General features: G+C 39.6%; 1 long non-coding RNA gene across 1 annotated transcript in view; it reads right to left on the minus strand.

The window, feature by feature from the left end:
• Positions 1–480: 480 nt before the first annotated feature.
• LOC137151895 (uncharacterized) overlaps positions 481–21041 on the minus strand; it is a 39280-nt gene continuing 18719 nt past the window's right edge. Inside the window, exons 2-3 of the long non-coding RNA XR_010919398.1 lie at positions 1332–1454; positions 481–805 (exon numbers count right to left, since the gene is read on the minus strand). This is a non-coding gene — a long non-coding RNA (uncharacterized lncRNA). The remainder of the gene's footprint in view (positions 806–1331; positions 1455–21041) is intronic.

Raw genomic sequence — 21041 nt, forward strand, 5'->3', positions numbered from 1 at the left:
CTTTCATTTTGGAATTCTATTCAGTTCTTGGCCTCAATAACCTTGTGGCAATGAGTAATTGCTAACTATGTAAAATAACATATTCCCTTTTATCAAATTTAAATGTGTTGCCTTACAATTTCTCGAAGTTTCCTTGTTATATTACAACTAAGTGTAAATAAGAGCACTTCTTTTCTCTCTCTAACCCATTAGAGATGGGTAAATAAGAGCACTTCTTTTCTTTCTCTAATCCATTACATTATTCTGTACACCTTTCTGACACTGCCCTCTACTCCAGCTGTGTCTTTCTAAACTCAGCTGTAGTCTTCTCAAAAACGTCACACATGGAAGTCCCTCTTTTGCACTGAAAAGCTGCAAAATGTGTGCTTGGGGAAGGTAATGTTTAGTAAGGATGCCCCCCTCCTTCAGGTCCACCCCTTAATCCCATATCTATTAACTGGTAGGAAAAACCTTTTCAAATCACATAACAAACACAAAGCATATATTTAAACAATCAAACAATGTATTACAAATAACTTTGGAGTTAACTCCAAAGAGGCTGAAAGCCTAGGCCCAATTCCAAGAAAACATAACCGCGGGCTACAAACAATAATCATAAATCAAAACATCACCATCCTTCACTCAGAAATGGATCAGGTCAGGAATGGTCAGGTCAAGGCAGCAAGGAGCAGAAACCAGGAATCAGGGATCTGGACACCAACAGGAGCAGAGCGATGGAGGAGAAAGCGGAACACCAGGATACAACGGGAACAGAGAAGTCGTCTCTTTCATCTGGATCCAAGGATCTTCACAAATACGGTCATGTCTGCACACAGAGGGACAACAGCAAATACAATCTGCTTCATCCTTATATAGGAACCAGTCTCTGGGCAGGTTACAAGTCACATGATATTTCCCGCTGAAAACCTTTCCTGTAACAGTTTGAAAAAGGCGCCAATTGCCCATGAAGAAGGCATATAAAGATAGAGTCTAAACAACAAAGATGGAACCTTTACAAGACAAAATGGCGCCTAACGAATACTGATGTTCAGTTAAAATCCTGTCCTTCATTATTCTATACACCTTTCTGACACTGCCTTCCCCTCAGCTGTGTCTTTCTAAACTCAACTGTAATCTTCTCAAAAGCTTCACACATGGAAGTCCCTCCATGCCTCAAATCATGTGAGTTACCAGCTTTTTTATTTTTTTCTGCTATATTGTACCTTAAGAGATGGGAACTGAACATGGTATTCAAGGTGAGAGTGTATATATAGTTAAAATAGAGGTTTGGGGGATTTATGTGGGGGAGTTTTGATCAAAGAAACCTCTGTATAAGAAAATAAAAAGCTAACCTTTTTCTCTGGAAAGCGTTGCTTTTACATGAATCGTGATTTTACTTTTTTTCATTGTCCCTGTTTTCCACTCTATAATACAGCGCCAAAGGTTCACTTTCATAGCCGTTTAACCTGCAGCCACTGAAAAGATTTATGAGGCATAATCATTACAAGGAAAAATGCACTCAATGTGATACAAAGCAAGACAATGACATGACTGATTGAGATGTATGCAGTGTTGAAGTTCATCGCAGGGGGTTCCTATCTATGTATTTCCACACTAATATTTAAAGGTAAAAAAACCTATATAAAATCTAATGATAAAAGGCAAAACAGCATGCTGCAGCAACAGTCAAAATATAAGATATAGCATTTCATCGGTATTCTATCACCCTTGAGTGTCTTGCACCTTTTTCTTGCAATTATGAAGGTAATCAGTCAGTAAATGATTTTCCTTCTTGCCAATCTGGAGTATGAGTATGGTTTCAATACTCATGTAAAGCTGTCATATTTGCAGAGATGCAGTCAGTCAGCTGACTCCATGTGTACTAATAGATTTAGTGTTGATATTTCAACTGTCCTGTCTGAAAATGACTTGAGACCTAGATAAGGAGAAAAGCCTCACTACTGTGAGCTAGTGTTCAGTATCACACTTCATATATTTTTTAATGAAACCTACCTGTATTTTTCCAGTACACAGACCCTTCCTTCCCCTCCCTCCAAATCTTCCCATAATAATTATACAGTGAAATCACATAAAAATCACTTTGTGGGCCTGAAATTTCAAACCTAGGTGCCTAAAGGTTAAGTCGATATCTATGTTCCTGGTCTGGCTTTCAGAGATGCTGATGACGTCCCAGCTCCCATTCAGTACATGGGGAACTGTGGTTGTTCCTGAACTTCAGGACACTGCTCAACTTCCTAGCTAGGGTGAACCTTTAATGGATCCAGAGGTAATGGGAATACCACTGTTCTCCCCCTCACATTGTAAGTGGGAGGGGAAATCTGATATGGAAGCATCTGGGGCAGTGCTAGATGTGATATTCCTGGTTTCTACTCCCTGCAACTTGTGTTTATGGGGGATGGGGAGTATGCTTCTCTCCATGTGGTGAGAGGGGGTGGAAGGGCTATCTCACATGGCAGCCATGCAATGGAGCATGAGGAGGCTGCTGATTGGCTTGTGCCTTCTGGGGTAGGTGGAGAAGGTGGTTTCTGCACATTGCTCCTGCTGGCATAATTAGGGTTGCCAATCCTCCAGGATTGTCTTGGAATCTCCAGGCATTAAAGATTAAGTTTATTTAAAGATTATGTCGTGTGATGAAATCTCCAGGAATACATCCAACCGAAATTGGCAACACTAGCTGGCAAGTGGCCATTTTTGAGTTCTTGCTTTCTGCTGGCCAGCTGGGCTCTGTTCCAGCCCCACCCTTATCAATTGAGCTGAATTTCTTATAATGCCAGGGGCTAGGTTGATTGTCAAACTTGGGCTGGGAGGGATTTTTCCCATGTGGCAAAATTGGCAAGCTGCTCGAAGGTTTCTTTCCCCCACCTTCCATCCAGCACCTTGGAAGTCCAGTGTGGGTAATTTAAGGAACATTATTGCAACTTGGGTGGGTAAGTTACAAGGGATCCAATGTGAAGTGTTTATAACCCAATGGGCTGCTGCGGAATAGTCCCAGAGCACGACAGCTCATGGACATGCCTTTCAATTTCTTGGAGCGTGCGAGTCCCCTCATCGCATCTGTCCTACCTTCTATGTGTAGGAGGGTAAGAGGTTGGGACGTAGGGTTCCAGTCAGGATCTCTGGGGAAGCCCTGAGACTATAGAGGGGGCACCGCCCTCAGTTTTGTAGAATCCAGGGCTACTGATGCCCAGTTGGGCACTAGAATTACTTGGTAGGCAGTTTGGGTTGGGCAAGGATTCTAATCAAGTTGCAGCCTCCAACTCTGACCACAGTATAACATGTATGTGTCATTGTTTCCATGACCTCCTGAATTATGCAGGTGCCTAAATGTGGGTTTAGGAGCTTAATTTTAGGCACCTGAATTGGTAATTTTTAGCCCAAGTCCTTTTGGTCATCACCCATTATTTTGAAGTGTGTTTGTACAGCACCTAGCACAATGGAGTCCTGGTCCCCAATTGGGGCTTCTAACCCTACTATAGAGATTAACAGTAAACAATTATACACCTTTGCTTATAAACCAGTATTAGGAATTCTGTATACCTGTGAGATATGATGTGTTTGACTTAAGCAGCTAACTCTTGCTTTTTTATTAACAAACACACACCTTTACACACAATGTGGTGATAGCTAAACAAGTGGCATTTATCATGAACCTTGGACTGCCTCATTTGCCCTCAGCCCATTAGTTTATCTCCTTCAGAGATACTTCTAAGATCCCACATTTCTGAGCATTTTCAAACAAAGTATTATTTTAAAGAAAGCCGGCTTGCCAGGAAGAATGGGGAGATTAGTAAGATCTCAAGTTACTGTCCTTTGTCCAGAATGAACTGTACTCTAACCTGCAAATGATACAGAACTAAGATTGGGAATACAGCACTTAGAGTTTAAGATCTGAAGGGACCACTAGAGCATCTAATCTGACCCTCTGCAGAGCACTGGCCACCACCACCACATTGCACCCCCACACTAACCCAACAACTGAAATTAGACCAAAATATTACAATGCACAGTAGGCTAGAGTATTATGAGCAACAGGCAGAGAATAGGAGGGTTCAAAGTGCACCAGTTCCTGATGCCCCCGAAATGGCAAGGAACTGATTAAATGAGATATACCCAGATAATATTGGCAAGTAACCCGCACCCACACACTAGAAAGGGGGGAAAAAACTGACTTCGGGGAAAATTGCTTCTTGAGCTCACATGTGGCAACTGGTTAGATCCTGAGCATCTGAGCAAAACCCAGCCCAGCATCTGAGAGAGTCTGCTCGGTGCCACCTCAGAATTCTGGCTCACCCCCATAACATCCCATATCCAGCTGTGGCCATTTCCTGGTGTTTCAGAGAAAGGAAATTGAAGGGGGAGAGGAAAGACTTCCCAGAATACATTGGGGGTGGAAAAATCCCTTCCTGACCTCTGTCTGTGGCTGGCTGAAATACTGAAGCATGAGCTTTATGAATGTAGGACATAAACTGGAAGTAAGCCCCTAGGCTGTTGAGCCCTGCCTGCTATCCTAACTAATAACCCTATCACATAATTTCACTCAAAAATTTGTCCATCTCTCTCTTAAAATTAGTTATTCTGTTTGTCCCTGCAACTCCCACCGTTGTGTTCCAGAACCTTGCCCCTCTGATGGTTAGAAATCTTCTTCTAATTTCCAGCCTTAATTTGTTCATGGCCAATTTATATCCCTTTGTTTTTGTGCCATCATTGTCCTTTAGCTTATATAGCTTTTCACCTTTCCTTGTATTTACACTACAATGTATTTATAGAAAGTAATCAACCAAACCCCTTTCCTCAGCCTCCTTTTTGCAAGACTAACAAGCCAAGCTCTTTTAGTCTCCTTTCATAAGACAGGGCTTCTATTCCCCTGATCTTCCAAGTAGTTTTTCTCTGCACCTGGTCCAATTTTAATTCCTTTCTTGAGCATTGGTAACCAAAACTGTACACAGTATTCCAGGTGAGAACTTACAGAGCCTTGTACAACGACATTAATACTTCTCTCTGTACTGGAAATGCCTTGCCTAACACATGCTAGGATCACATTTGTTTTTTTCACAGCCACATCACACTGGTAGTTAATAGTCATCCTGTAATTGAACCACACATCCAGGTCTCTTTCCTCCATTGGTTCCAACTGATGTGTCCCCAGCTTGTAGCAGAAATTCTTATTAGACCCTATGGGCATGACCTTGCACTTTGTACTATTCAATTTCATCCTGTTCTGTCACTCCAGTCTTCAAGGTCATTTAGATCTTCTTGTATAATATTCCGATCCTCATCTGAATTGACGATGCCTCCCAGCTTAGTATCATCAGCAAATTTCATTAACACACTCCTGCTTAAAGTGCCAAGATAATTAATAAACATATTGAATAAGATTGGTCCCATGACCGATCCTTAAGGAACTCCACTAGCAACCTCCGTCCTGTCAAATAATTCACCTTTCTGCACAGCCCATCATCTTCTGCCCTTCAGACATTTCCTTATAATGCTTGTAATGATCCGCATCTTCCCTAATTTAACTAATAATTTCCCATGTGCAACTGTGTTAAAAGCTTTACTGAAGTCCAATTATATTAGATCTACTGCATTTCCCCTATCAAAAAAATCAGTTATTTTCTCAAAGAAGGAAATCAGGTTAGTTTTTCATGATCTATGTTTGGTAAACTCATGTTGTCCTGCATTCCTTTTACCTCTCTGAATTTAAATATTCTTTCATTCACAATTTGTTCTAAAACCTTGCATACCACTGAGATCAGACTAATTGGTCTATAATTGCCCAGATCACATTTTTCCCCATCCTAAATATGAGTATGATGTTAGCTATTCTCCAGTTATATTGTACTACCCCTGAATAGATCGATTTATTAAAAATCCTTTGTACCAGACTAGCAATTTCATGTGTCATTTCTTTCAGTCTTCTGGGATGGAATTTATTTGGTTCCCCAATTAGATCACATTAAGCTCCTAAAGGTTTTCTTCAACCTCAGATGTGGTAATTTCCATTACTAGACACTCATTTCCATCAGCAGTATTGCCTTCATGCACATGTTCCATATCATGGTCGTAACTGAAAACCAAGGCAAAGTGTTTTCACTTAGTTTTTGGTACATACCTAGATTATCTTTAACCTCCTTCCCATCCACACTGCATAGTGGCCCAAACTCATCCTTCCTTTATTCTCTTTTAATTTATATAACTAAAAAAACCTCTTATTATTTATTTTAATTTCATTGGAAAGAGTTAATTCAGCTTGTCTTTTTGCAGTTCTCGCTTTACTTCTACATTTTCTTATCTTCATAGTGTAGCTTTATTTGCTGATCAGTCTCTCTTTCCATTCCCTGCAGACTATTTGCTTACTCCTAATAATCTAATACTAACTTGCAGAAAGATTCCTAGGCATCAAGCCCCACAGGTTCTATGATGATATGTATATTGAAGCTATTTTAGGATTCAGAGGTTTTTAAAATGTGGAAGCTATTTATTCCCTGACCAAAATCTATACAATTTAATTCATAGTTACTAAGGGAGCTCTGCTCTACAATTGAAGAGCTATGGAAAAAATATTTGAAGTGTTAAACTCTGCAAACATACTCAAAATCAATTATGTTAGATGCATGATAGTTACAGAATTCACAAGGTGTAGTAGTTAAATGTTTTACTGGTTTTTGTAAGGAAAGACCTGCAACTCGTAATCATCCCAAACTTATGCTGATAAAAAATAATCTACTTTTCCATTCATAAGATATGTAGCATCATCTTAACAAGCAAGTAATAGTAAATCTAGCATAGTAATACACTGGAAAAAAAAAACATTAACACAGATCAGATCCCCTCCCCCCCCAAACTCTAAAGCCCACAAAAGAAATTCACCCACTTTGACGTATGCCCTCCATGTCAAATCACGCAGAAGTATCACAGTACATCATAAATGAGCACATCAACATATTGCTACCCCCACCTCCAGCATCCCAATTACATACAACTGTTCTAATTCAAATGAGTGGAGAATAGAAGGATTTCCCTGCTGCCCATGGAATTCACCCATCTCCTTTAATTAAACTAAAGCATCATGGTTAAGCATGAAATTCTCCCTAGCTTATAAAATGTATGAAAAGCCAGTGCTTGACTCTAGAATTCAAGTGGCAACTTGTTGGATTTTTGGTTTGTTTTAGTTTTATTTTATTTTAAATTTCCCCAGTGGGTACACCACACATATGCCCCTACACAGGATTTTATCATACAAATCCTGCAGATTACTCAAATCCAACAGTAGTCCAGGAATGTTTGTTATCATATGGACCCCACTCAGGAAAGTTAAGGTTTGCTTTAAGGTTTTACATCCATTACTATAGAACCTGGATATATGGGTTGTCAAGAAAATCTGAGTTATTGTTCCTTCTGAAATTCATACTATTGTCTGGTTTGGAAGAATTTCTGATACCATAAGACATTTAAGATGCTCCAGTTCTTGCACAGGGTTTAAACTTGTTGTAGCCATTTTTTTGCACTACAGTGTTCATATATCTTTACAGACACTATATATAGGGACAAATTCTATGTTTACTTACACTCCAGAAATTGAAATAAATGGTACTGTATGGTATATAAATTGGCACAGGATTTGGCTCATGGTGCCTTTCTATTAAAATAATACTGGTCTGCATTATAAGGAATTCCCATGAACATTTAGTCTGTTTTTACCCATCAATAACAAATATAGTAATCAGAAATTCTAAGTTTTCCAGAACACTCACCTAATTTTAATTATACATCTAAATAGTTACTACTGGAAAATGTTTAGGTCAGCATTTTAGTTGATTTAAACACAACTGCATTATCTCTAGAACGTAAAATGGTAGCCAATTGACTTATCTTTTATTGAAATTGGAGGATATTTATACAGATCTCCTATCACTTACACAATCAATCCTGTGTATTGTTGATCCAGTGTGTTTTCTCTAGGTTACAGTAGCTTCAAATTACAAGTTGCCACATCTGTCATTTGGGCATTGAAGGCGCAATCAATTTTAAGATAAGCTTTCTGATCACCCTAAACATGACTACCATTTGTTCCTGGGGTCAACTCCTGGACTATGTTAAGCATTAAATACCAAGTCAGTTGACTGGAACATGTGAAATAGTGAGTCAGCACTCAAACTCTGCATATGCAATGGCAGCTCCATATACAAACAATCACCATGGTTAAGTTATAAATCACGGTAAGGGCATATTTAAAATATATCCGGACTCATTTTGTTCAATACTGCAGGAAAGAGCCAGGTCTCTGTAGCACAAAGTACTGCAAAGAAATGTAGGAGTAGCCAAGAAATTTTAAAGGGGATGATAAATGATTTCTACCACTGGCTACCCATAAAAATATTCACCACTTTACTTAAGAGTATAGAACTTGGGATATAGAGTTTATAAATGAACAAGTTCTGCTGTAGAGATAGGAAGCTAATTAGGTTAGTTCAAAACCTGAAGTGTTTCTTTTAATTGGTTCTTACTCAATTGTGGAGTTTCTCCTTTAGTAATCATGTCTAGGAACTGACCAATTTGTAGGTACATATGGACACCCCAAGTGAATAGGTAAATTAAGTTAAGAATTAAATTAACTATTCAAAGTTCAGTAACAAAGTCCTGAAAAGATCTCCAATTAAGTCATTTGTCTTCCCATCTTTTAAATTTACCATTATTTTGTCCTGGAGGAGAATTTGATGGCCTACACGTGTAGCAACAAAGTGAGAACTGGGGCTTTACGCCAAACATTACTTTTTTCCACATTTTCAAAATGATCCCTATCATAGGATGTTGTCTGATATTCTGTCTTTCCAATCATTCAGTTTGGAAAAATAATGAGTAATATGCTGCTCAAACTGCATTATGTGCAGCACCTGTTTCAAGTTTCTCTAACAACTGGTTCAAAACATCAAGGCTACCTCACAAAGTATTGAAGTTGGGGAGCTTAGTAACTCCTTTTGTTTTCTCTTTGAAATCTCTTATCAAGCCTATTGTTGGTCTCTTTCAAAGCCATGCAAAATAGTTGCACGCTTTATCTAGGGCAGAACTTGTAGAAAGAACACATGGGAACTGACATTTTATTCTCACTAAGTTGATCCTGCTAACTTAAATAAGGTTTCATTTCTTCATCCTTCAAGGTCTTGACATTAGATGTATAAAAAGAGGTTGCACATTTAAAATTATTAATTCAGTTTAACCTTGTGAGATCTTTATACCCTCATGTTTGAGCCCCTCACGGTACGATCAGTATGGAGTTTTACTGAAAGAATCCTGCTGGGCATCACATTTGACTTGGACATATTTCACCAAAAAAGATATAGTGATGTAGGTTCCATGCCTCCATTTAAAACAAAAAAAGGCAATATAACATTTTTTTGTTTTTTTTTTTTAAATATGGATAATGGATGGTACACTCAAGCGCTTCAGAATCTGATAAAGCTGGATAGAGCAAATGGAGAAGATTTCAAAAAAGATATTCCCTCCATTTTAAGGCACTTGGAAGAGAAGAAGGTGATCAGGAACAGTCAAAACGGATTCACCAAGGGAAAGTCATGCCTGACCAACCTGATTGCTTTCTATGATGAGGTGACTGGCTCTATGGATGTCGGGAAGGCGGTAGATGTGATATACCTTGACTTTAGCAAAGCTTTTGATACTGTCTCTCACAGTATTCTTATCAGCAAGTTAAAGAAGTATGGGTTGGATGAATGGACTATAAAATGGATAGAGAACTGGCTAGAGCATAGGGCTCAACAAGTAGTGATCAATGGCTCCATGTCTAGCAGCAACTGGTCACAAGCGGAGTGCCCCAGGGGTCGGTCCTGGGGCTGGTTTTGTTCAACATCTTCATTAATGATCTGGAAGATGGGGTAGATTGCACCCTCAGCAAGTTTGTGGATGACACTAAGCTGGGGGGAGTGGTAGATACCCTGGAAGATAGGAATAGGATACAGAAGGACCTAAACAAACTGGAGGATTGGGCCAAAAGAAATCTAATGAGGTTCAACAAAGAAAAGTGCAGAGTCCTCCACTTAGGAAGGAAGAATCCTATGCACAGCTATAGACTGGGGACCGACGAGCTAGGCAGCAGTCCTGCAGAAAAGGACCTGGGGGTAACAGTGGATAAAAAGCTGGATATGAGTCAGCAGTATGCCCTGGCTGTCAAGAAGGCTAATAGCATATTGGGCTGCATTAGGAGGAGCATTGCCAGCAGGTCATGGGAAGTGATTATTCCCCTCTATTCGGCATTGGTAAGGCCGCATTTAGAGTATTGTGTCCAGTTTTGGGCCCCCCACTACACAAAGGATGTAGACAAGTTGGAGAGAGTCCAGCGGAGGGCAACAAAAATGATTAGGGGGCTGGAGCACAAGACTTATGAGGAGAGGCTGAGGAAATTAGGTTTGTTTCATCTGCAAAAAGAGAAGAATGAGGGGGGATTTGATAGCAGCCTTTAACTACCTGAAAGGGGGTTACAGGGAGGATAGGGCTAGGCTGTTCTCGGTGGTGGCAGATGACAGAACAAGGAGCAATGGTCTCAAGTTGCAGTTGGGGAGGTCTAGGTTGGACATTAGGAAAAAGTTTTTCACTAGGAGGGTGGTGAAGCACTAGAATGGGTTACCTAGGGAGGTGGTGGAATCTCCATCTTTAGAGGTTTTTAAGCTGCAGCTTGACAAAGCCCTGGCTGGGATGATATAGCTGAGGTTAGTCCTGCTTTGAGCAGGGGGTTGGACTAGATGACCTCCTGAGGTCCCTTCCAACTCTAATCTTCTATGATTCTATGATTCACCTTGTGCCTCTCTTTGAATATAGTCTCTGATATGCACCATTCAGATAAAGTAACTCAAGGTTAGATACTCATGTCTAAAAAGCAATTACAAAAAGATCATTCCAAATAGCCCTAGTTAAGGCCTTCTCTGCATCTTAAGCTAGAATCAGCCTATTATTCATTCTCTGAATGGGATGAATGCTGTTTAATATTTGCCAGTAATATATTTAGAAGTTCTTCCCTGAGTTAAGCCAAATTGATCGGTGTTAATTAGTAATAGTAGAAAAGCTAGAGTTATCCTGTTTGCTAATGCTATGCCAGTATTGTATTGTCTGGATACATTTGAGACACTAAGCTACTGGAAAGTTTTATACAACTTGCTGCTGAACAGTCTGGCCTTGGAAGTTGGCTATTTGGAAAGGCCCTTAGAGAGTTTTGAACTTCATTGGTTGCCATCTCTTTACTTTGTTCTTCATTAATCTGCAAAAGTTTAATTTTTCCAACAACTAATTTTTTTTTTTATATTACAGTAGTGCCTCTGGCTCCCAATCATGCATCAAACCCCCATTGTGCTAGACATTGTACACAAACAGTCCCTGCTTTAGAGAGTTTACAAGATAAATATAAGATGAAAGACAACCGATGGATACTACTTAGACAGGGAAGCACAAAGGAACAATGAGAATTTTTAAAGAGATTTTTTAGTGGTATTAATTTTTTTTTAACATGCCATTTTAAGCCTTAGAACAGCTTCAAATATTTTTGTGGCAGGTACTTTCTTACTCTCAAGTAGACAATTTTCATTAACCTCATCAAAATTACAAGGCTTCAAAGCCCAAAACGTACAATATTCTGTCCTGGAACTATAAGAGGTTTAATTCTGATACCTCACAATCCTTCTGGGCTACGATTAGGAACTTTATAACGTTGGAATGAGGAGGGCTCCAGCTTTCTGATCTGACACATAGCACTTTCTACTATTCCTTTAGGATATGTAAACATTGCATTGTAACCCAGGTCTGTGGAACCCAGGCTTGTGGATTCGGTGTTTCCAAGCCCACAATAGAATGTCCACATTGCACTGTAAATCTGGGTTTACAATTTCTGGACCTGAGTCTCACAACCACACTAATATGTTCATACTGCACTACACAGACCTTCTGACTCAGGTCTACGTTTGAGCTGCATCCACACTGCAAAATGACAGGGCTTGGACTCAAGCCACAGTGGCACTTGGGTTCCAGTCTGCCTCTCTAGAAGGATTCTAGGGCCAGAGTCCTGAATGCTTGCTAACTTAAGTCAGACTCATTCCTGTGTGTGGATGGAAGGTGCGGCTTGGGCTCAAAGCTGAGTCACAGCCCAGACTTAGTGCACAGTGCAGACATACCCTTAAGTTCTGAGAAAGTGAACTCTAAAGTTGTGATGGTTTTACACCTAGAAATGCTACTGTGAAATGTATTTTCAGAATATTTGTAGCACATTTTTTCATGAAAGTAACTGAATCCAGTTTCACAAGTCTATTTGTTACAAGAACCAGGTGAAACCCAACAAAATTAAATTGCTGGCATACCTGCTCGTGGCTGGGTGTGGTGTAGCAGCTCTTTTTTCTCCTAGCACCGCTGCTGCTGATCACTCTGATCCTGTGGTGGGCTCTTCATTCTGGACGGTTCATATTTTAATTCTATTCCTTCTGGTGTTAACTAACTGACGAACTAACAAGATCCAACACAAACAAAATCTTTACATCAGCTTTTCAGCTCCTGACTCTGGGCCCCATGGTCCTTACTGCCTCTTGTCCCAAGACTTTTAAAAGTCCTTGTGCCCTTATGTCAGGGGTTTTTCATGCCACCTTCTTAGCATCTGGTAGGAAAAGCCAGGCCCTCCATCTTATCTGAATTTCAGCCCAGAGACCCTCTCTTGAGCCAGTAAGGTCTCTCTATTCAAACCTGCCACTGCCCTCTAAGGGCGTGTTCCTGTCTCAGCCTGTCAACAGACCTTTCCCACAGTCCTTTGTCGGCCAACTGTGTAACTGTATTCCTCTCATACTCTCCAAGGTTTCAGACTTCACTTCTCCATCAGGGCTGTGGCTTGCAAGATTCATCCATGGATTTTTCTAACAAAGCCCCAACCTAAACTATAAACTTAAATCATTTTGATCTTTCTCAGGCTTGAATTTTAATCCATCCTGAGTTTTCCCAGATATTCTGCTCCTTACTTCTGTAGGATCATTCTCAGAGAACTCCCAACTCCTCTCTTTCCTGGGTCTCTGTGTAACTGAGCTTTCTCAGTCCTTTTAAAGAAATGACTTGCCCACCTTTCAAAGTGGCCCTGCTAATAAAGGTACTCAGCATCTCTACAGGTAGGTTAACCGAGTTTTGAAGTTCCCACTCAGAATATAGGACTTAATTTTCCACTCATGATTTTTATGTAATCCCACTTGAGTTAATTTCAATTTACTCTATTGTGGGAATATCACCCAATTACCTGTCAGCCTTAAACCAAATTATCTGTACACTTGCAATAAAGCAGCTATTCAAGTTTAGGAGTGTCACCAATGTAAGTAAGTTTGGCCCTTTATTTATAATATGAGGCTAGAAATTCAAGAAGTGGTATTGCTATGCATAACTTAGTAGTTGAGATTTACAGAAGCTTGTGCTGACCTTTACCTTGGTTAATTTAGTTTACTGGCTTGAAATTTACTTTTAAGTGTCATATTGAACAAGGTTCCAATTTAAAGATTAAAACAGTCAAAAACACCTGATTTCAAGTTGCCACCTGACTTCACACTGACCCATGGAAAGCAAAATTATGCTTCAGGCAGATTTTTAAGTAGATCTGGTTACTGAGACCTAACCTCAGGTTTGCTGGTCATGACAGTGAACCAAAACCTCAAACTCAATTCTGAATCTCGATTCAAGCTTGTTATTCGAACACTAAATTTCATCATGCCCAATTTGAATAAGTTTGGATCTAGGTATTAAAGCCTCAGCTTTAGGAGTGTTACCATCTGAGGTTTTGATTCTGTTCATTTTAAGTTAAGAAGTTGGGATCCAGGGGTTCTGGCTCAGGCACATCTCTAATTTTTGACATTGAAAAAAGTAAACAAAATTACTTACTCACTGAAATCGAAATTCATTGCTGTGCACCGGGCCAGCAAAAAGACTATGCACTGCTTAAGCCCTCAAAACAGGGCCTTTCACTTTGTGCCAACAGTGTGCTAGGTGTTCTCCACACAAAAATATATTTTAAGCTCTTTAAGGCAAGGACTGTGTCTTTAAGACAATTTAAGAACTATTTGCAGCCAAGAGAAGAATGCCATTTGTATTCCCTGCTCACACTTGAAACCAAGTTTAGCAGCCAGCACTGTTGTTATTTATTGCTGAGGTAACTTGTCCCAATCATACTTCGGTATGTTACAGCTTCTCTTTCCACTGAAATATTTAATATTTTTTCTTTATCCTTTGCCATTTGTCTGTTTGATAAATTCTTATTTAATATTTGCCTTTTCTATTTTAAAAGGGAAAATATTAGCCCACTGGACTTTTCTCATACATTTTTCTTACATTTAAGCCCCTTCCCACACCAGTTCAAGTGAGCTTTCACCTACACCTTGAGTGACACCTGTGCTGTCTTCTGCACTGTGTTTCACTCCCTCCCCCTGAACATGGATTGGCAGGAAGTACAGTCCAGTTGGTTCCAAGCACTTCTTGCACTGGTCCAATCCTTCTTTTTCCCACTATGTAAATCCAATACAGAGGTTACTATTACCTATTCACTCAGCTAAGACTGGCAGGTATGTTAGAGTGGAGCAGTACAGCTGTACTGGTTCCAGAGTCACCAAGGGAATCTTCTTGTAAGTTAATTGCTGCTACTTCAAATGAGTTTCATGGAGTTCAATAAGGGACGTGTCATGCCACTAATATCCTCCTCCTCCACAAGTGATGTTGATTGTTCAATACTCAGAGTGGTATTCTTCCCCTGACTTAGATAGAATATATCCTAACCTCTGAGTATTATTCTAGGAAATATGCCATTTGGAGAATCACTTGCCAGATGCATTGCACAGAAAGGTTCTCCCATCCAATCACTGTCGAAGATCTCATGGCACTTCTACAAGACAGGTGCATATGATTACCTATGGTGCAGCTGGAGGTATAATTTCCCGCTCGTGTAGACATACGCACACTAATGCATCCAAAAAAAGAAATAGCAGTGCAGTGGCGCAGGTGGTGGCACAGGCTAGCCATCCAAGTACAATGCCATCTGAGACTCTATACAAGTATTCAGGTGGCTGGCTAATGCCACCACCTGTGTTGCTGGCCCATACTGCTCCTGCACCACCGAAGTTACACTGCTATTTTTGGCACACTAACTCAAACAAAGCTAGTGTATGTACATTTGCCTGAGCTGGAAATAACACCTCCAGTTACAGTGTAGATGCATCCTTAACGTCCTGGCCAAATTTCAACTCAGGTAAAAAAAAATATTCCCCCAGCAGTTTCAACTGGCAAGTCATTCTTCACTTCCCCTTTTAAGTATCATTATGTTGCCAATGCAATGGAGCAGCCATGCTTCACCCTGAAGGCACTTGCATTTCAGTATTAGATCAAATGGTTTCTATTATCAGTTCTGTGAAGCACTATCTATTAATCTCTCTTAGGTATTTTGAAAAAACACAGCACCTTTCTATTTTAGTGCTGGTAGCCAGAAGGATGAAAGATGCTATAAAAAAGGTTTGTATTAAATGACTTCCAGAATTTGGTTTCAAATAGAAATTTTGGACATAACTAACTACTCCTAAAAGACAATATTTCATGAAGAAGAGGGCATCCAGCCATTTGCATCATCGTTATTCTAGATAGTTGGGACCTAACCTAAAAAGGAAATTTTAAAAAACGTGTAATTAATAATTAATTGTAATTCTTACCTTAGTTCAGCAGCTCTTTATACAATTTAAAAAACTCTCTCTCATTACATAAGGATTTAAATTTAGTTGCTTCTTTCAAAGCAAAACCTATGTAAAAATTTCACCTTTAAACTCAACAGATATGCTCTTGTATGTATTCAAAACTCATACTTCCTTATTCTAATGGCTAAAAGCAAGCTTTTACTATTACTCCCACTGGACCTGCAAAACCAACTCAAACAGGGAGGAGTGAGCTGCATTCTATTTCTTTTTGGGTATTAGCAAGGTTATTTATCAAGTTTCAGTTACATCTGTAAAAACCCCACGCCAGATAATGGGACTGGATAGATGTCAGGCATGACAGGCATAATTTGGGCTGTAGAACCTTTATTACTGGTGAGGATGAATGAGAAGAAAAGAATGCAATTGACTCTGAGTACCAGGAGAGTTTCAAGACTTCCAACTGGAAAAGTACTTTGGATTGTGAAGTGCGTTTATTTGATAAGGGCACCTGAGACTGCAATTATATTTTTATACCATCTGGCCATAAAGTCACTTTAAGGACTAACAGTTTTATTTCTATTACACTAAGACCCAGACTACACTTAAAATTTAAGTTGACATAGCTACAGCATGCAGGGGTGTGAAAAATCTGCACTACTGAGTGCTGTAGCTATACGGACTTAATCCCTGGTGTAGAGGCAACTAGGTCAATGGAAGAATGGCTCTGTTGACCTAGCTACCACTGAATGGAGAGGTGGCTCATAGATTGATAGATTCCAAAGCCAGAAGGGACCATTGCAATTTGTTTGACCTCCTGTATAACATATGACAAACTTGCCCAAAATAATTCCTAGAACATATTTTTTTAGCAATACATCCAATCTTGATTTCAAAATTGCCAGTCTGAGAATCCACCCAGACTTTTGGTATCTTGCTCCAATTGTTAATAACACTCACTGTTAAAAATGTACTCCTTATTTCCAGCCTGTATTTATCTAGCTTCCACATCCAGCCATTGGGTTGTGTTATATATTTCTTTGCTAGATTGAACAGCCAATTATTAAATATTTGTTTCCCATTGCTCAATTTGCATAGTCACATGCTTGACCACAGTTTGATTTGTTATAAAATATACTCAAGAGACCAAATAACTAATGTCAGCCAGTTTATTAATATCGTACAGGAAAAAAGTTCTATGTAATACCTGTCTCCGAAGAACAGTCCCAAGCTGTCATGTTACATTCACCTTATGCAACTGGTCTTATTTATATGATGATTTTACAAGTTACACATTTCTTCACAAGTCACTAAATCCAACCCATCAGTTTTCCCCAGTTCTCTAACTTGTTTTCTTCCTTCCTAATCTTGGTTTTGCATGCTAGCATTCCAAGTACTGGTCCATGCAAATAGTTCTCTAGCTTGTACTAAGACATACAGTGGATTATCTTGATTTTGACAAGTTTCTTATTTGCTTGTGCCAAATGCTTATTTCAGCAAATGCAAGGTGTTATGGGATACTTTGCATAAGTGAACAGGATTATGGGAGAGGCCAATTTAGGCTATATCACTGTTACAATATTTGTGCTTAATGTTATTGGTGCTTACTGCATACTATATATGTATATATATTTATCTAGGTTTATATATATCTAGAAGATATATTTATCCTCTAGTGTCTACCACTAGAAGACATGTTTTCTAATCCTTTGATCATTCTCATGACTTTTCTCTAAACCCTCCCCATTTATCAACATCCTTCTTGAACTGTGGACACCAGAACTAGACATGGTATTCAAGCAGTAGTGGCACAAGTACCAAATACAAAGATAAAATACGTCTATTTGAGATTTCCCCATTTATGCATCCAAGGATTGCTTTTGCCCTTTGGCCATAGTGTCACCCTGGGAACTCATGTTCAGCTGATTATCCGCCACTACCCCCAAGTCTTTTTCAGAGTCACTGCTTCCCAGAATAGAGTCCCCCATTCATAGCGTACATTCTTTGTTCCTAGACGTATACATTTGCATTTAGCATTATTAAAAGACATACTGATTGATTGTGCCCAACTTAACATGACATTAAGAATTCACTTCTGGGGATGATTGAGCCACCTACAAATGGATCAGAAAGAATTTTGGCACTACGTTTGTTCACATCTAAGGGGGCCCAGTCATCCTCAGGAGTTTGTATGCCCCAACACTCTCCTCGTCTTCTGACATCAAGGACCAGTTTTACAACTAGTTGAAAAATCCACCATCAGCAGGATTTTGAAACATGAATACATTTTCCTACTAGGGGATTTCAACACAAGCTGACCATGATGCATGGACCAATTTTCTTGGTCAGTACGGAAGTGGTAAGATGAATGGAAATGGTCAGAGACTGCTAGAATTTTGTTACTACCACAACTTCTATTTAACAAACTCATTCTTCCAGGCAAAGCTGCAACACAAAGTGTTTTGGAAACATCCTAGATCTGGCCACTGACACCAACTGAATTTTATCATCACAAAGTGTATCAACCTTAATAGAATCCTTATTACCTACAGTTATTAAAGTGCTGATTGAGACACAGACCATACTTTGGTATGCAGCAATGTCAGTTTTAAACCAAAGAAAATACACAGATCTAAAGCAAAAGGATGTCCTTGTATTAACATCAGTACCATAGTGGACCAAGAAAAGTCACAACAGACAAGAACATATTACAATTCCTTGACTCCACTGATTGTGCTGTAAGTGCCCAGCGGAAGTGGGAGCAACTGAAAAACACAATCTACGATGCAGCTCTATCAGACTTTGGGAAAAAGGAAAACAAGACTAATGACTGGTTTGATGTAGATTCCAGTGAGATGACACCAGTCATCAAGGCCAAACATACAGCCCAAATTAATTATAAGAGAGACCCAAATGAAGAAAACCTTATGAACCTTGAGATCAGCAAGAACCAAGGTACAACAAACTGCTCAACTTTGCACCAATGACAATTGGCTGCACCTATGTGAAAGTATCCAAATAGTAGCCAATACTGGCAACATCAGAAACGTGTATGATGGGATTAAGAAAGCCTTGGGTCCAACTTCAAAGAAAAAAGCCCTACTGAAATCAACGATAGGGGAAACAATCAATAACTGCACCAAGGAGATGGATCACTGGGTAGAATACTATTCTGACCTTTAATCTTCTGAAAATATTGTTACGGACGCAGCCATGAATGCCATCAAAACCCTGCCTGTTATGAACCAACTCAATGATGAATCAACTGTCGAGGAGCTTAGCCTTGCAAGGATTTTGACCTTGTCACTAGAAGCGGACTATTTGCGCTTCTAGAAAAGATTGGACGTCCCCTCAAGCTCTTAAGCATGTTTCGGCCCTTCCATGGAAAAATGTACAGCGAAGTCCATTATAATGGCTCAGTCTCTGAGGCTTTCCAGATTCAAAATGTGGTCAAGAAAGGTTGTGTATTTGCCACAACAATGTTCGGGATCTTCTTCTCCTTGCTACTGAAACAAGCTTTTGGTTCCTTAACTGAGGGAATCTACTTGCACACAAGATATGATGGAAAGTTGTTTAATCTTCAAAGACTCAGATCTAAAACCAAGACTTGGGAGGTCCTTATCCAACTCCTCCTCTTCGCTGATGACACAGCAATGACAAACTACACACAAGCCCATCTCCAAAATCTCATGGACAGTTTTTCCAAAGCCTGCCAAGACTTCAGGCTTACTATAAGCTTAAAAAAAGATTAACATAATGTGCCAAGGAGTTGAAGAAGCACCCTCCATCAACATCAGTAATTATGAACTTGAAGTGGTGAACGAGTTCACATACCTGGAGTCCACCATGGCAGATGACCTTTCACTTAAAAAAGAACTCAACATCCACATCAGAAAAACTGCCACAAACAATATCTAGACTGAGCAAGAGGGTATGGCAAAATGATAAACTGACAAAACACACAAAGATCTGTGTATATCATACATGTGTTATCAGTACACGTTTGTAGGGAGCGAGACATGGACTTTATACTCTCATCAGGAAAAAAGGCTCAACAGATTTCATATGCTTTGTCTTCATCGAATTTTTGTAATCTCCTGAAGGGACAGAGTTTCGCTAACACTGAGGTGCTCAAGCAGGCCAGCATACCCAACATGCAAACACTCATTAAAGAGAGACGCCTCTCTTGGCTTGGGCCTGTGTGCCAAATGAATGATGGGCACATCCTAAAGGACATCCTCTACGATGAACTAACATCTGGAAAAAGACCTAAAGGATGCCCAAAATTGCATTCCAAGATGTGTGCAAGCAAGACCTCAAAGAAATGGACATGGATATGGGTAACTGGGAAGATCACACTCAGGATTGCAGCCTTTGGAAACAAGAGTTTAATAAAAATCTCCAAAGCTACAAGCGGAAGCAGTCCCGCTTACCGGAGGAGAAAAGAGCTCACAGAAGGCAGAGCCCAAAGAGTCGAAATACCTTCTTTAAATCTGATGAATGTGGCAGAAACTGTCTCTCTCGAGTGAGTTTCTTCAACCACAGCTGCGGCTGTCATAAAACCAACTAAACAAATTTATTACTTCTCGGGGGTGCATACTCATCATCTCTCAAGACCAAAGGATGCTCACTACTATTCTGGCTTCTTAAAGAATGTTGGTCAAATACTGCTCCACTATGTTAGGTGCATTTTGCTGGAGCTATTCCAGATTTACAATGGCATTAGTAGGAGCAAAATTATTTCCTTTCCCAGTAATGTACACCATCAGTTCTACTTCCAATTCCCTGTTGCCACTTTATAGCACCATATTTCCTGTCATTTTAAATTTCGATGTTCAAAATCAAATCATGTTGCCTCACCAGTATTTGAAAAATAACTATGCAAAATGACAAACTCAATTAGATCATTTAATCTTTATTCATTTTATACTCCCCTGGAGTTACAACAGTTTTAACATTGATTCAACTCAAAATAATGAAACCATAACTCTAGACTTTAACTGTTAGAGATGGAGCACCTGGTGGTCAACCACTCATCTATCACCTCCCTCAGTTTGTGCAACACACAGCAGAATGTTTCTGGAAACCACATAAGCAGAGAATTATTGCAGTAATAGTGTCTCTTTTAGCTGCCACATTTGTTTCACCAAAGGCTTATCAGTGAGTATTTTCACTTAGTCTGTGGCTGTACCACCAATCCACATTGCTGTTACTATGTCTTTCAGCATGATCCTCTCAAGCAATAAACGAATAAAGTAATGAAACCAGTGCCAGAATTCAATTAAGTAGCAAAGCAAAGTGGTCATGACCAATACAACTTCACCATTTTTCTCATTTCAAAGATGGGCA

The sequence above is a fragment of the Emydura macquarii genome, unplaced genomic scaffold, assembly GCF_026122565.2.
Source record: "Emydura macquarii macquarii isolate MOO-44397 ecotype Brisbane River unplaced genomic scaffold, CSIRO-AGI_Emac_v2 contig_1119, whole genome shotgun sequence".
NCBI lineage: Eukaryota > Metazoa > Chordata > Testudines > Chelidae > Emydura > Emydura macquarii.